Source organism: Blennius ocellaris (genome assembly GCF_963422515.1).
Source record: "Blennius ocellaris genome assembly, chromosome: 2".
In the NCBI taxonomy this organism is placed as follows: domain Eukaryota; kingdom Metazoa; phylum Chordata; class Actinopteri; order Blenniiformes; family Blenniidae; genus Blennius; species Blennius ocellaris.
The window spans coordinates 3,897,391-3,911,736 of NC_137651.1; the positions used below are offsets into that span (position 1 = coordinate 3,897,391).

Genomic DNA, 14,346 nt, shown 5'->3' on the forward strand with positions numbered 1-14,346 from the left:
GTGGGATTTATTATTTGGGTTTAAAGGACCCGGTCATCAATCAATCAATCAATCAACTTAATTTATAAAGCGCTTTTAAGCAACCTCAGCTGAAACAAAGTGCTGTACATTGTAAATAAATAAAAATATAAGTCGCAAAATAAAAACATTAAAACAATAAGATGTTAAAACAATAAACAAGACATAAGAGGTTAAAACAACAACAAAAAACGAAGGCACTAAAACCAGACCACAGTCTCACGCTGAAGTAAAAGCCAAAGAATAAAAATGTGTTTTAAGACGAGTTTTAAAAACGGACAGTGAGGGGGCTTGTCTAACAGGGAGGGGGAGGGGGGGGGCATTCCAGAGGTGAGGACCGGCAGAGGAAAAGGCTCTTTCCCCTCTGAGCTTCCGTTTGGACCTCGGTACCTCAGGGGCAGCCGGTCAGCTGACCTGAGGCACCGACCAGGAGCGTATGGATGAAGAAGCTCAGAGAGGTAAGGCGGGGCGAGACCATTTAAAGATTTAAAAACAAATAAAAGAATCTTAAAACGGACTCTAAAATGCACAGGCAGCCAGTGGAGGGAAGCCAGAATGGGGGTGATGTGCTCGCTCTTACGTGCCCCAGTTAAGAGGCGAGCAGCAGCATTCTGCACCAACTGGAGGCGGGTGAGGGAAGACTGGCTGACTCCAAAGTAAAGTGAGTTGCAGTAATCCAGCCGAGATGTAATAAAAGCTTGGATTACTGCTTCTTGGTGCTTCTGTGCCAGAAAGGGCTTTACATTCACCAGCTGCCTCAGGTGAAAGAAGCTGGACTTCACTATAGCCCCTATCTGTCCAACTTAAAATCACTGTCCACTGACCAACGGCTTTATGTATTGTCTCAGTGGGCCGAAATCGGCCGAGGGTGGTTCACTAGTGACACTCGGGCCGAACACCATCACTTCCGTCTTTGTTTCGTTGAATTTTAAAAAGTTCAGCGACATCCAGGTTTTGATGTCTTCAAGGCAAGACAGAAGTACTTTCAATGAGGCATTGTCCCTTTTCGGTGGCACATAAATCTGACTGTCGTCTGCATAAAGGTGAAAAGAGATGCCGTGTTTCCTCAGAATGGCACCCAGGGGAAGCAGGTACAGGGAGAAAAGCAGTGGCCCTAAAATAGAACCCTGCGGAATCCCATATAACAGTGGCGCAGTGTGGGACTCAGAGCCACCAAGGAGTACACTCATGGATCTTCCCCCAAGATAAGATCTGACCCAATTTAGGGCAGTGCCACCAATGCCCACTATGTGCTGCAGACGAGATACTAAAATATTGTGGTCCACAGTGTCGAACGCTGCAGTCAGGTCCAGCAGGACAAGGACCACATGGTCACCGCCGTCAACCGCCACAAGGATATCATTAAAAACTCTTAAAAGGGCTGACTCAGTACTATGCAATGTTTTAAAACCAGACTGGAAAACCTCCAGGATATCATGCTCATCTAGGAATGATTTCAACTGAGCATGGACAATTTTCTCCAGGATTTTTGATATAAAAGGCAGCTTGGAGATAGGTCTATATAGTTGGCTAGCATACCATGATCAAGACCAGGTTTCTTAAGCAGGGGTTGCACCACAGCATGTTTAAAACTTTGGGGGACAACACCAGAAGACAAACTGCTGTTAATAATGGCCAGAACTGACAGCCCTATACAAGGAAAAACCTCTTTAAAAAAGTGAGGCGGGACAATGTCACGGGGAGAGCCGGATAGCTTCATCTGAACAACCACTTTTTGCAGTGCAATCAAGGACACTGGTTCAAAGGCATTAAGCACAGCTGGGGGAGAAACGTGGTCAGAGGGGTCAGATGCAAGTGTGGTGATGAGAGCCCTCGCGGTAGCAACTTTATCAATAAAAAAGTGCAGGAAGCTATCGCACATTTCATGTGGCCCGCCCCTGGCCCAGCTCTGATTGGTTCCGCTAGTGCACGTAGCAGCAGGGTATTTACAAAAATCCATATTTCCCACTCTTCATTTACAAAAAAAATCTTCATTTACAAAAAAAAAAAATCTTCATTTACATAAACCACATACAAACTTGAATAATGAAATGTCTTTTTTTTTTTTTTTTTTTTTTAAGTCCTGGTTCACAACTACAATAAGCAGCCAAACCTGTAGGGGGCAGTGTAACAAGAAGCATGAAGCCATGACAGCCCAACAGAATCCTGGAAAAAAACAGTTATTTCTTCTTCAGTGATAACGGCACACGGTTAGTTTATTTGGACCGATAAAGAAGTGGAGCGCTGGTAGAATTTAACGTAAAAACAACAGCTTTCACTGGATCCATCTTCAGCAGTGAATCACTGAGTCTGGTTTCTACAAAGGTTTCTACTTGTTAGAGGGAGTGTTTCCTTTCCACAGTCACAAATAAACCTGCTTGCTCATGTGGATATGTTGGGCTTTTCTATTTTCGCTGTTAAAAGCATCTAGGAATGACTCTGTTGTATTTAATAAAAAAAATGTTTTTAATAAATAAATAAAAAGAAAATACTGTTACTGTCTCTAGAAAGTATCTCAATAACTTAACTTCTATTCACAACATTTAAACTTTTCCATGACACTGCCATGTAGCCACTGACAACCTGTTTCTAATGGGAAGACTGGCTTTGTATGCTGTTCACCAGTGTATTGTAATCTGGTGTGTAACTTGACATTGCAACTCTGATTGAGTGCATCAGTGAAGCATGTTCTGTGTTGGTTCTTCATGACATTCATGTCAGAAAACACTGATTCACAGAGATAGGTTGAACCAAGCAGACTAGCATTCTTCGTAGCTGCTGGGCACACACCACTTGTTATGATCCTGCCTTGTCTCCTCCCCTCCTGTGTTCCCCTTAGCTCCGCCCCTGTGCACTCCTGATTCCTCCTCCCTGATCACAGCTGTCTGTCATTGTCATTAGTGTGTGTATTTAGTTCCCTCTCTTCCAGCTTCTGTTGGCAGTTCGTCAGAGTTTCTACACCATTCGTACCCGCCTTTTTCCCTCTTGTTGCCTTTCGTGTGTTTTTGACCTTCTGCCTGCCCGACTTTGCCTGCTCTGGTTTTTGATCTTGGACTGCCTGACTTTGCTTCTGCTGTGTTTTTGAAAATTAAAACTCTTTCGAACTGAGCTTCTTGTCCGCCGTGCAATTGAGTTCACAAACCCTGACACTACTGTACGTTTCTGTGTCAACAAGGAACCAAAAGTGTGGTGCAGCCCTTTAGGCATTGAGGTGGAGGTTATTTTGCATTTATTTTGAATAATTCAAAGGACAGGCACATACATTTTGCATTCTGATGTCTGGTGTCCACCCAGGTAAGATCCAGCCGGATCAAATTTAATCCAAAAGAACCTACATAAAAGTTAAAGTAGAAATGAGTAATAGATGTAGTTCAAAATGTAATCCAAAAGATCCTCGATAAGAGTTAAAGTATTGATGACTGATAGCTAGGGAGGTAAGAAGTGGATGAAAACAACTAAGTGTATGTGCCTCACAGACCATGGAGAGGGAAGAGTGAATGAGACTTGCATGCATGTATTAATTGTCTATTGACGGCTGTGTGGCTTTGAGGAATAGTTAAGTTGGGGTTATTAGAGCAACACAACAGCCATGAGTTCATTGATGTACCATAAAATGGGATCTTAAAGTAGAAAGACCAAAAGAAGCATTTAAACGAGATAAAGTAGTCTATGGTTTGTTGTGTGTTATATGTGTATTTCTAAAGTTACAGGTTAAACAAATAAGCCCCAGTGGATACCGCGACTCTATAAATCAAATACTGTTATGTTTGAGTGAATTAGGATAGGTCCGAACGGGCAGGGCAACAATGACCTCATGATTTAGGCCTCTATGGCTACCGTTGTCATTAAGTATCCATCAAATACTGCACTGTGTTTGAGTGACTTGAGGCCAGGTCTGAACGGGTAGAGGTGCTAAAACTATTCCCAACAAGGGAATAGAAGCACACTGCAAGTCTACGGCTACTGCTGGGGTCTGAAGCAGGTCTGAACAGGTAGAGATTGCAAAAGATTCTTCCCGAGGTGGGAAAAGGTGTACAGAAAGGTCCTAAGATGGGACCCGGACAGGAAAGTCTGTACAACTGATGGGCGATGCAAATGCAGTGCTATTGCAAGACATGAAGGCTTCTTCATGGCAGGTTCTTACCATAGTTGAACTAAATCACCTTGAACTAAGAAAACACCTTATCGAATGTGCAAGCTGTCAAACTTTCACAGCCATGTTCTAGCCAATTGGCAGAAAACACTGATTCACAGAGATAGGTTGAACCAAGCAGACTAGCATTCTTCATAGCTGCTGTGCACACGCCACTGTACTTTCCTGTGTCAACAAGGAACCAAAAGTTTGGTGCAGCCCTTTAGGCGTTGAGCTGGAGGTTATTTTGCATTTATTTTGAATCAATCAATCAATCATTTGAATTGGAAATGAATGACATACATGGTTCAACTTGATCAAAGTCACAAAACCTGTTCTCAAACTCTTGCCCAAGTCTGTGTATGACTTGACAGTAATTTTCTGCAACTTTGCAATTGAAAAAGGTAATCAGAAGTAATTTATTGTACAAAATATGTGTGCCTTATGTCTGGTGTCCACCCATGTAAGATCCAGCCGAATCAAATTTAATCCAAAAGAACCGAGATAAAAGTAAAAGTATTGATGAGAAGTAGATATAGATCAATTTAATCTAAAAGTACCACAATGCATGGAGTAACACTAACTTCCTAAGTGTCTGTAATCGGGTAAAAGCTCTACAATTTAAAATTTTACATCGTGTTCATATTTCTTTGTGACCTTTATCTGCCAAAGGTGCTGTATGAATACAATTTACTGATAATGTGATCATACTTTTGTGTGATCGGTGTAGATTTTCTTATACTGGTAAAAACCTGCTAATATTTTACATCATAAGTATTTAAGACTAGTATTAAAGTTGGATTGGAACAAAAGTTGTCACCAAAGGATAAATCAGTGTTAACATTTAGTGAGAACAAGGCATAACACAATGCATTAACAAGTGCTATTGTTATTTCTTTTGCAGATCACTTCACCAATCCAGACCTTTATGCAGCTGTCGTGTTAAAGATGAAAGGAAATAGTGGCATGGAGTGAGGTTAGACAACAGCTTCCCCGGAGGGTCTCTGCACAGAACAACAGATTCTGATGTGTAGCTCAATTGTGTGTGAAGGATATCACATTCGCAATATTATCATCACGGTTTATGTGTATGCTGAGATGCTGAAAATATGATCAGGACATTCTGATTGTTCATTCCAGGATAAGGTTGTTCAGCTATCAGCCTGATATATGATGGCAGAGCAAAGGAGATAGAAATCAGCTACTCCGGATACCAACACACATACAGCTTTAATGACACACATTGATTTGGGGCGTCTGATTTGAAGACAACCAGTCTTCCCAGCTTGGTCCTCTAAGGGTACATCCACACGATGAGAAAAATTATCTATTTTCTCCCCAGCCTTCTCCAAAAAACATGTCACTATGAACACGGCTCAACACAAGCTTTCAGGGCTTGTAGTACACATGCCAGGCCTTTAGGGGCGCTGTGACTTACCAAACGCAGAAGAAGACAAAGCACATAGAAATTTAGAAGTTAGAACTTGTAGTCCCTGATTGTTGTGGTTATTTGATGACATCACGGACCGAGGGAGGAGGGAAAGGCGATTACGTAATCTTTTTTCCACAGATCTTTTTTCACAAATTTGCCGAGGTTATAAAATTTCCCCAAAACCTGTTTTTATGCTTCTAAAACCTCCTCATGTGGACGACAGGTCAGAAACAGCATGTTTAGGTGAAATGTTTTCATGGTGTGGACGGCCCCTAAATGTCATCAAATATAATGAGAATAAAGTTTCCTGTGAGTAATTGGGCAGTTTGTCATATCATCCACGTGATTGTCATATGATGTATTAAACAAATATTTGTGTCCCTTTAAAGATTCTTTTCCTGGAATAAAGAAGTCTGTCTTGATGTGATTTTGTTTTGATTGAGATCATTGCAGGACCGGCCGATCTCACCACGCCCAACACACACACACACACACACACACACACACACACACACACACACAAATACACACACGTATAAGAGCATGCACATGTTCTTGTTCAGTCAACGGAAGGTGGACATCACTTAGCTTCACTTCACACTAATGTTCTCTTTTTGTCAATATTTTTTGTTTTAATTTTCTCTTCAAGCATCTCACCAGGAAAATAACCACATTCTGTAAGTATAAAGGCCATTCTGTCATTGTGTGGATACTTGTTTTTTTTTTCCATGTGAAATGTAATTCTGAAAAAATATTATTAAAATCTGATCTGGAACTGTTGTTTTTATATGCTGAAGTATGAAGTGAGATTCTTTGAAATTATTTCTAATGAATGATGGTTCCAGTGTCATGTTCCATCAGTCATTAAATAAATCTCTATTCTGTATAACAAAGTTATAGTTTGATATCACAGCTTGGTTATTAAGACAATGTCTTTGAGAGAGAGGTTTCTTTGTTTGATGATTGAACTGAGCCTTTTGTTTTAAACCTAATATGACTAAATACTTGTCTATTCCCAGGAATCAAACTGCAACCATGGTTGTGCCAAAGGCTGGAGGCATTGAGTAGGTGGCTCGAGATATATATATATATATATATATATATATATATATATGTGTGTGTGTGTATATACACACACACACAATGGGGAGAACAAGTATTTGATTCACTCTGATACAACAAAGTTTTCCCACTTACAAAGCATGTAGAGGTCTGTAATTTGTATCAAACTCTTCAACTGCGAGGGACAGAATCTAAAACAAAAATGCAGAAAATCACAGTGTATGATTTTTAAATAATTAATTTCCATTGTATTGCATGACATAAGTGTTTAATCGCCTATCAACCAATAACAATTTATGCTCCCACAGACCTGTCTGCTCTTCAAGAAGCCCTCCTGTTCTCCACTCACTACCTGTATTAACTGCACCTGTTTGAACTCGTTACCTGTATAAAAGACACCTGTCCACAAACTTCAACCTCTCCACAATGGCCAAGACCAAAGAGCTGTGCAAGGACATCAGGGATAAAATTGTAGACCTGCACAAGGCTGGGAAGGGGTACAGGACAATAGGCAAGCAGCTTGGTGAGAAGGCAACAACTGTTGGTGCAATTATCAGGAAATGGAAGAAGTTCAAGACGACGGTCAATCTCCCTCGGTCTGGAGCGCCATGCAAGATCTCTCCTCGCGGGGCATCAATGATCATGAGGACAGTGAGGGATGAGCCCAGAACCACACGGCAAGACCTGGTCAATGACCTGAATAGAGCTGGGACCACAGTCTCAAAGAAAACCATCAGTAACCTACTCCGCCGTCATGGATTAAAATCCTGCACTGCACGCAAGGTCCCCCTGCTCAGGCCAGCGCATGTCAAGGCCCGTCTGAAGTTTGCCAATGACCATCTGGGTGATCCAGAGGAGGACTGGGAGAAGGTCTTGTGGTGTGATGAGACAAAAGTGGAGCTTTTTGGTCTAAACTCCACTCGCCGTGTTTGGAGAAAGAAGAAGGATGACTACAACCCCAAGAACACCATCCCAATTGTGAAGCATGGAGGTGGAAACATCATTCTTTGGGGATGCTTTTCTGCAAAGGGGACGGGACGACTGCACTGTATTGTGGGGAGGATGGATGGGGCCATGTACCGTGAGATCTTGGCCAACAATCTCCTTCCCTCAGTAAGAGCATTGAAGATGGGTCGTGGCTGGGTCTTCCAGCATGACAACGATCCGAAACACACAGCCAGCGCCACTAAGGAGTGGCTCCGTAAGAAGCATCTCAAGGTCCTGGAGTGGCCTAGCCAGTCTCCAGACCTGAATCCAATAGAAAATCTTTGGAGAGTGCTGAAAGTCCGTGTTGCCAAACGACAGCCCCGCAACCTGAACACTCTGGAGAAGATGTGTATGGAGGAGTGGGCCAGAATCCCTGCTGCAGTGTGTGCAAACCTGGTGAAGAACTACAGAAAACGTCTGATCTCTGTCATTGCAAACAAAGGTTTCTGTACCAAATATTGAGTTCTGTTTGTCTGATGTATCAAATGCTTATGTCATGCAATACAATGGAAATTAATTATTTATAAATCATCCACTGGGATTTTCTGCATTTTTGTTTTAGATTCTGTCCCTCGCAGTTAAAGTTAAACCTTTGATACAAATTACAGACCTCTACATACTTTGTAAGTGGGAAATCTTCAAAAATCAGCAGTATATCAAATACTTGTTCTCCCCACTGTGTGTGTATATATATATATGATATATAAAGGAGTGTTGACGGGACTTAAATGGTGGAGGAGTTGAGGTTCGTTCTTTCGTTCTTGTCCTTCATGTGGAACTCGGGGAAAGATGGCATGGACAAAACCTTTTTGTGAAGAATCGACCGGCTCGTCCTCTCCGGGTCGATCGCCTCCGCTGGAGATGCAGAGCTTTGATTTATATATACCCTGTGTATATATATATATATATATATAGGGGTTTTATGTCTGTTTTTTTCTCATGTTATTATTCAACCCTGCAATGATGAGAAATTTTACCCCACTTCAGAGCTGAGGGAAAGGTAATAAGAAACGGTTCAGATGTCATCACTCTGTGAGAATATCAATTTAGATAAAGTTGTGTGTTTTTAGCTTTTATTGTTAGTATTTTGTTTGTCTTGTGTTAGTCAACAGGAAATCGTACATATTGTGTTGAGAGGAAGGAATGCAGGTTGAAATGAATTAAATGCAGTGCAAACAGCCTTCATGAAAACAGCTGACTTTTGTAGCACTCTTTTGATGAGGATGGGAAATGGTTTTGATTAATTTCATTTTTGTTAGTTTTAAAAGGTGTTTCATGATCCTGTTCATGGACAAATAGCGTTACACCCAATCCTGGTCAAAATCATAGACACACCTGAGTTTCAAAGACTGCGAAGCATCAAGCAACTTGGAGGAGTGTCTTTTGTTTACCCTGGCGGGAGCCACAGCCGGTTTGAACACTCAATTGGGTATGTACACGTAATAGATTAAAGAAATATGATCATCAAATAATCCAAGACTTCAGCTGGCTATAGATATCTGTTATCATCATTGGCGCAGCCTAAAAAGCTGATGCAAATCTGGTCAAACTGGACAATGTTCTTATTAATACTGTCTTCTTTATCTCTTCTTCTTTTCTTTAAATACAGACGCTTCCTGAAGAGGGAACAATGACGGGGAAAACTGATTGAAAGGATACTGATACTTTGTACATTAATTGAAAATCACAAAATCGCCATGTACAAACTTTACTTTATTATACTTTACTTTATCAGTAAATGATGTTGCATATACAATCTTTCTGGAGGTCTGGTCAGCAGGTTTGGCCTCGGTCAATAAGAAATATGTCAGACTGTGGACTGTATAGTCACTTATGTTGATCAATCATCACTTTGCATCACGAGAGAGCTTGAAGAATGTGAAGAACATGAGCAAAATATGCAACTAAGTCTGATAGAGGCTAAATTGTGGGGTGACGCTATATTAAATGTTTTATGGTGTGTGATTTTAAGTTGTGTGAATTTACTGAAATCAATTAAAGTTTGATAGGTTTTATGTTTGTGTTTGACATGATTACATGATTCTGCCCCGAAAGGTTTAGATTTGGTCTTGAAGGTTACTTTTCTTATGTCTTTATTATTCATTTTGAATTACATATCAATGGTGGCATGTTTTATTTCATTACTTTTGTTAGAAGGATTCTGCACTAAATAAGGACTTTCAGGAATTTAGAATTGAAATCAGAGTTGAGATGAAGTTATGGGACTTTTGTTCTTTGATCATTGAGTGAAAATGGATTGATTTCTTATTCTTATATCAGGGCTTTACCAGTGGTTGTAACTATAATCATATTTAAGATGGGTTTTAATAAAAATGGTGTGTGGTCTAAATGAGATGTTGTGCATCCTTTGTGTCATTAATAGAATAACAACATTCCTCCACACCACCACACACCACTGGTACACAAACTTTGAGCCTTGGGCAGCACATTTTGGAGACGGGGAACCTGGCAGCTGATTGTAAGGTGGAGAAATTAAACCACATTTATCTCATACATTTAATGTCTTCAAATATCAGACTTATAGATCCACGTAACCGTAAACAGCCAAGCTGCAGTGGTCTAGATGTTTCTTTCGTGGAACATTAATACTGAATCAGCAGCACCTTGTTCATGTGTCAAACTTTGCATGAGTCTCTGGGAAAGTCTCGTGCAAAAAACAAACTGCAATTGAGATGATTTACCATTTAAACATCAGTTCTGCTCTGATCTTCAGCAGTCAAAGTGTAAACTTTCTTTCTTTCTTTCTTCTGGGAATCTCAGTTAGTCTGAAAACTAAATGTATATATCAGGTATATTTTCAAACAACACACCAACTCATCTTTACAAAGCATTTTAAATTTGTACTTCAAAAAAGAATTCCAAAACAAACGGTGCTTTTTTTAAGCTCTTAGATTTTCAGTCATTAATATATACTATATATAAACATTTTATAAACATTAACAAACTTGTACATATTTGCAATATTCCACCTTTCCACCTTCAGCCGGCACTGCTTGTAGTCCATTCAATTGCTTTTTTTTCAGTTTTAAGAAGGTTGATTATGCTTCTTATAAAGCCAAATAGCATGAGCATCATCATCAATACAAAAGTTTAACAACAGAGGAACACAAAAACCCACATAACTACATGCTGAAGAAGTTAGTAAGGTCGTCCTGGAGTTTACTGTAAAAACAAAGCAAACTGATTTGTTTCTAACAGCACAGCACACGTAAGACAACAGCCATGAGATATAACACTATATTGTCAGGTGAACAGATACTTTTCCTCCAGAGCTCACACACACAACCTGGGAATAAATGCCTCAATAAATTGTATTCTGCATATGTTGGTAGGAAGCCACTGACTGAACTATAAATAGACAAAGCAAAAGCAAATGTTTTGTTTCCCATTGATTCCGACACACAAATTGGTAATGTTTTTGTTGAATATATATATATATATATATATTTGCCACTGTGAACATCTACCAAAGTTTTCCAACTTTCCCCCACCCGTTAATTCTTGCAATACAAATTTACACAAGGAGGTGTGTTGAGTCACTCAAACAATCACTTTCACTTTTGAGATATTGATTTGGAAATATTCAACTTTTTTTTGTACTTTAGCCATTTTAACACTAAACTGCTAAGAATCTTTTGGATTATGTTTATATTTCATATTATGTTGAGTACTACTGCACAGACTATACATACACAAACTTGAAAAATGAAAGCTGAAAAGAATTGCTGAATTCAGGAACCACTTTCGATTCAACTTCAGATACCTATATAATATGCTTGTGTCAAACATCCTACTCCTGTGTACCACTGTGAGGGTCAAATTAGTGATGACCAAACGAAGCTTCATGAAACACTTTATTTCCTGGAGCCACTAAATGACACTGTCTGTGGAAATGCATAGCTGAGACTGAAATCTTTGAAAACACATTAGACTACCAGTCCTTCAGTCTCTATCTGCAAACCAAGAGTGCTATCTGGTGGAGTCAGAAAATAAAGAAAGTGCTTCATGAAGTTTCATTTGGCCATTACTCAAACTATACATAAAGCGCTTGCAAACAAAAAATGATAAAGAATGCATGCTAAGCATTGGTGTTTCATTTTTTTGTGTTTCCATTAGGTGTTTTAATCCAAAACACCCCAGGAAAGGAGATATTAATGTTATAAGTATAACATTTCAGATTTGCTTTTTAGGTTAGTTTTTGTTGTTTTGTTTAGTTTTGTGGAAACGGGTCGCAAAATCACAAACTAAAGTCAGAGCACACTATCCCTGAATTTCCCACACATTTTGATGTGCTTTTCCTATATGTGCTCCCAACAGTGTGGGACTAGTTAATTGGGCAAGGAATAATGCTGCCTATGCATTAATTTGCCTCTTAAAGAGGCAGTCACACAGAATATGAATAAATATAAGTCACAGTACGAATCAAATTGTATTACATTTCGATCAATGTTACATTTCTTTTAGAACACATATATATAGCAGCTTATCTTTATATAATGTCAGAAATAATAATGTACACAGGCTTACGACTGAAAGTTTAGTTATGCAGGCATGGATGATGAATTCATGAATTCAACCCCGACTGAAAGCAAAAAAAATTGCTTTGAATTCCTCCTTTTTACATTTGTTGCTGAGTCACTACTGGACTGAAAGATGATGGAAATGTTTTTATACTGATCTGTAACCGGTTGAGGCAGATTCACCCTCTCACCGCGGAGGACAGCCGGGGAATGTGATACCTGGTGAAACGCAACACAACAGAGCAGGGTGTGTTCACACCTCCGACCCACCCTGCTGCGCTATGCTGGCGTCACGTTTGTGATGATTCAAAATGCTGGAGAAACTTCCTGAAACTGTTGCTGCCATTACCCCTATTTCTTTTTCTTTTTTTTTTTTTTTTTTCTAAATAAGGCTTGTTTGTACGCTCAGCAGCTGTTTATACACTCTAAAGTAAATGTTCTGGATCCAACCAAAACTCGTGGGTTGTATTTGATAATGTGATTTTGTCAGTAGGGTTTGGTGAAACTCTTAAAAACAAACATGAATAAGATTTTACGGGAAGAATTTAGAAAGACACAGGAGCCATATTTTAATTTAGTACTAGAGTGACTAGCGATATTTTGTATACTCAATTCAACTTTATTTCTATAGTACTCTAAAAACCACTACAGCTGAAGCAAAGTACTGTACATAATTAGAAATAAACAGATAAAGTGCAAACAATAGAAATATTAAAATGTGAAGATTAAAAAAACAGGAGCTGAGTCTCAAGTTGGGTTGAAAGCTAAGGAATAAATATGGGTTTTAAATGTTAGTTTTTAAACAAAATAGTATGGTAATATATTTCCACATCAGAATCAGAAACAAAAAGGGATTCATTTCCAGGTATAGTTTTCACAATGCGTGGAATATGTAAATTAGTGCAAACTGGAAACAGTGAACAATTGTAGCAAGATAAGAAATATATTAGTGAATTTAAGAATTACACACAAGATTTTAAAACAGTTGAAAATGAACAAATGCAGCAAAAACAAAATAAGATAAACAATCAAATCAATTCATCCATCTTTATAGTTTACACTTCGTCTGACTCTCTGCTGACTCTGTGAAGGCAGGAAACACCTTGGAGAGGTTATTAAAGGGCAAACATAAAGACAACAACACTCACTTACACAACTACGGGGTGTTTTACCATCAGGAAGCCAAAACTCCACATAGAAACCACCTCGCATCCCAGACTCACACTGATACGTCTGCACTGTACTTTATGTGAATAGATCTGCTTTCACATGGTCAGTTTTTAAACAATTCTGATCAAAGTCTTCCTGATTGACAGAAGAGATTAAACCGCTAAAAGTTTACATAAAATATGAATAAAATGATCAAACTGAGTTGCTGGTTTGAACACAGGAAAAGATTCGGTGAGTGACTCAATCCATGAAGCGTTGCGCTTCGTGGATAGGACATATGATCACACATCCAGCTTTCCCCAGAAGTCACTGACTGCCATTACTGCCATTTCCATTTCTTCTCAACAATTGTGAGAATTGTCTGAAACAGACATGTGACAAAGCTCCGACAGTTGGAAGGAGCACTGATTTGCATAGAGTGTGATGTGATCATGAACAGGGCTCCACCTCCTCTTATCACATTGAAATACATTCAGTGCTGTTTGGAAATAAAACTGCCAATTTTATTATCTTTGCTAACCACTACAACAAAATGTTGTGCTGTGTTAAGTTGTGCCGTTAATGTTGTTATGTTGTAACATTTAAATAATGTGGCTTTCTTTTAACCTTTTGTGCTTTAAAAAGTGTCTCAAGGCTTCATTTTGTTCCAGTTTATAATCATTGCAATGCTATTATGAAAACTATTGAGACAAGAATTATCCTTCTTGGTTTCGTTTCTAATCATTTTGACATCAAATAATTAGTAAAAGGTGCAAATAAAACTGATTGCAGTTTAATTAGTGGAAATCTGCAGTTTTACAATAACATGCTGGTTTATTTCCGAGGTCTGCATTTCCTGGATTTCTTTGAAAAGTCCTGTGAACTGCATTGTGTTTGAATGGTGTTCTATAAATACGTTTACCTTTCCTTCAGTTCACATCCCGTCAGGCTGAACTTCACAAGTCAGGGTTGAATCCTTTAGCAGACGTTTTGAATTAAACATTGAAGAAAAGGTTTTAGACACT

At 39.1% G+C, this 14,346-nt stretch overlaps 1 long non-coding RNA gene across 1 annotated transcript; it reads left to right on the plus strand.

Annotated features, from left to right (window-relative positions):
• The first annotated feature begins 6,172 nt into the window (after nt 1–6,172).
• Nucleotides 6,173–9,055, plus strand: LOC308136586. Its single transcript, XR_013936833.1, has 3 exons — nt 6,173–6,259; nt 6,602–6,650; nt 8,891–9,055. It is a non-coding gene; the product is annotated as an uncharacterized lncRNA (long non-coding RNA).
• Nucleotides 9,056–14,346: the final 5,291 nt, after the last annotated feature.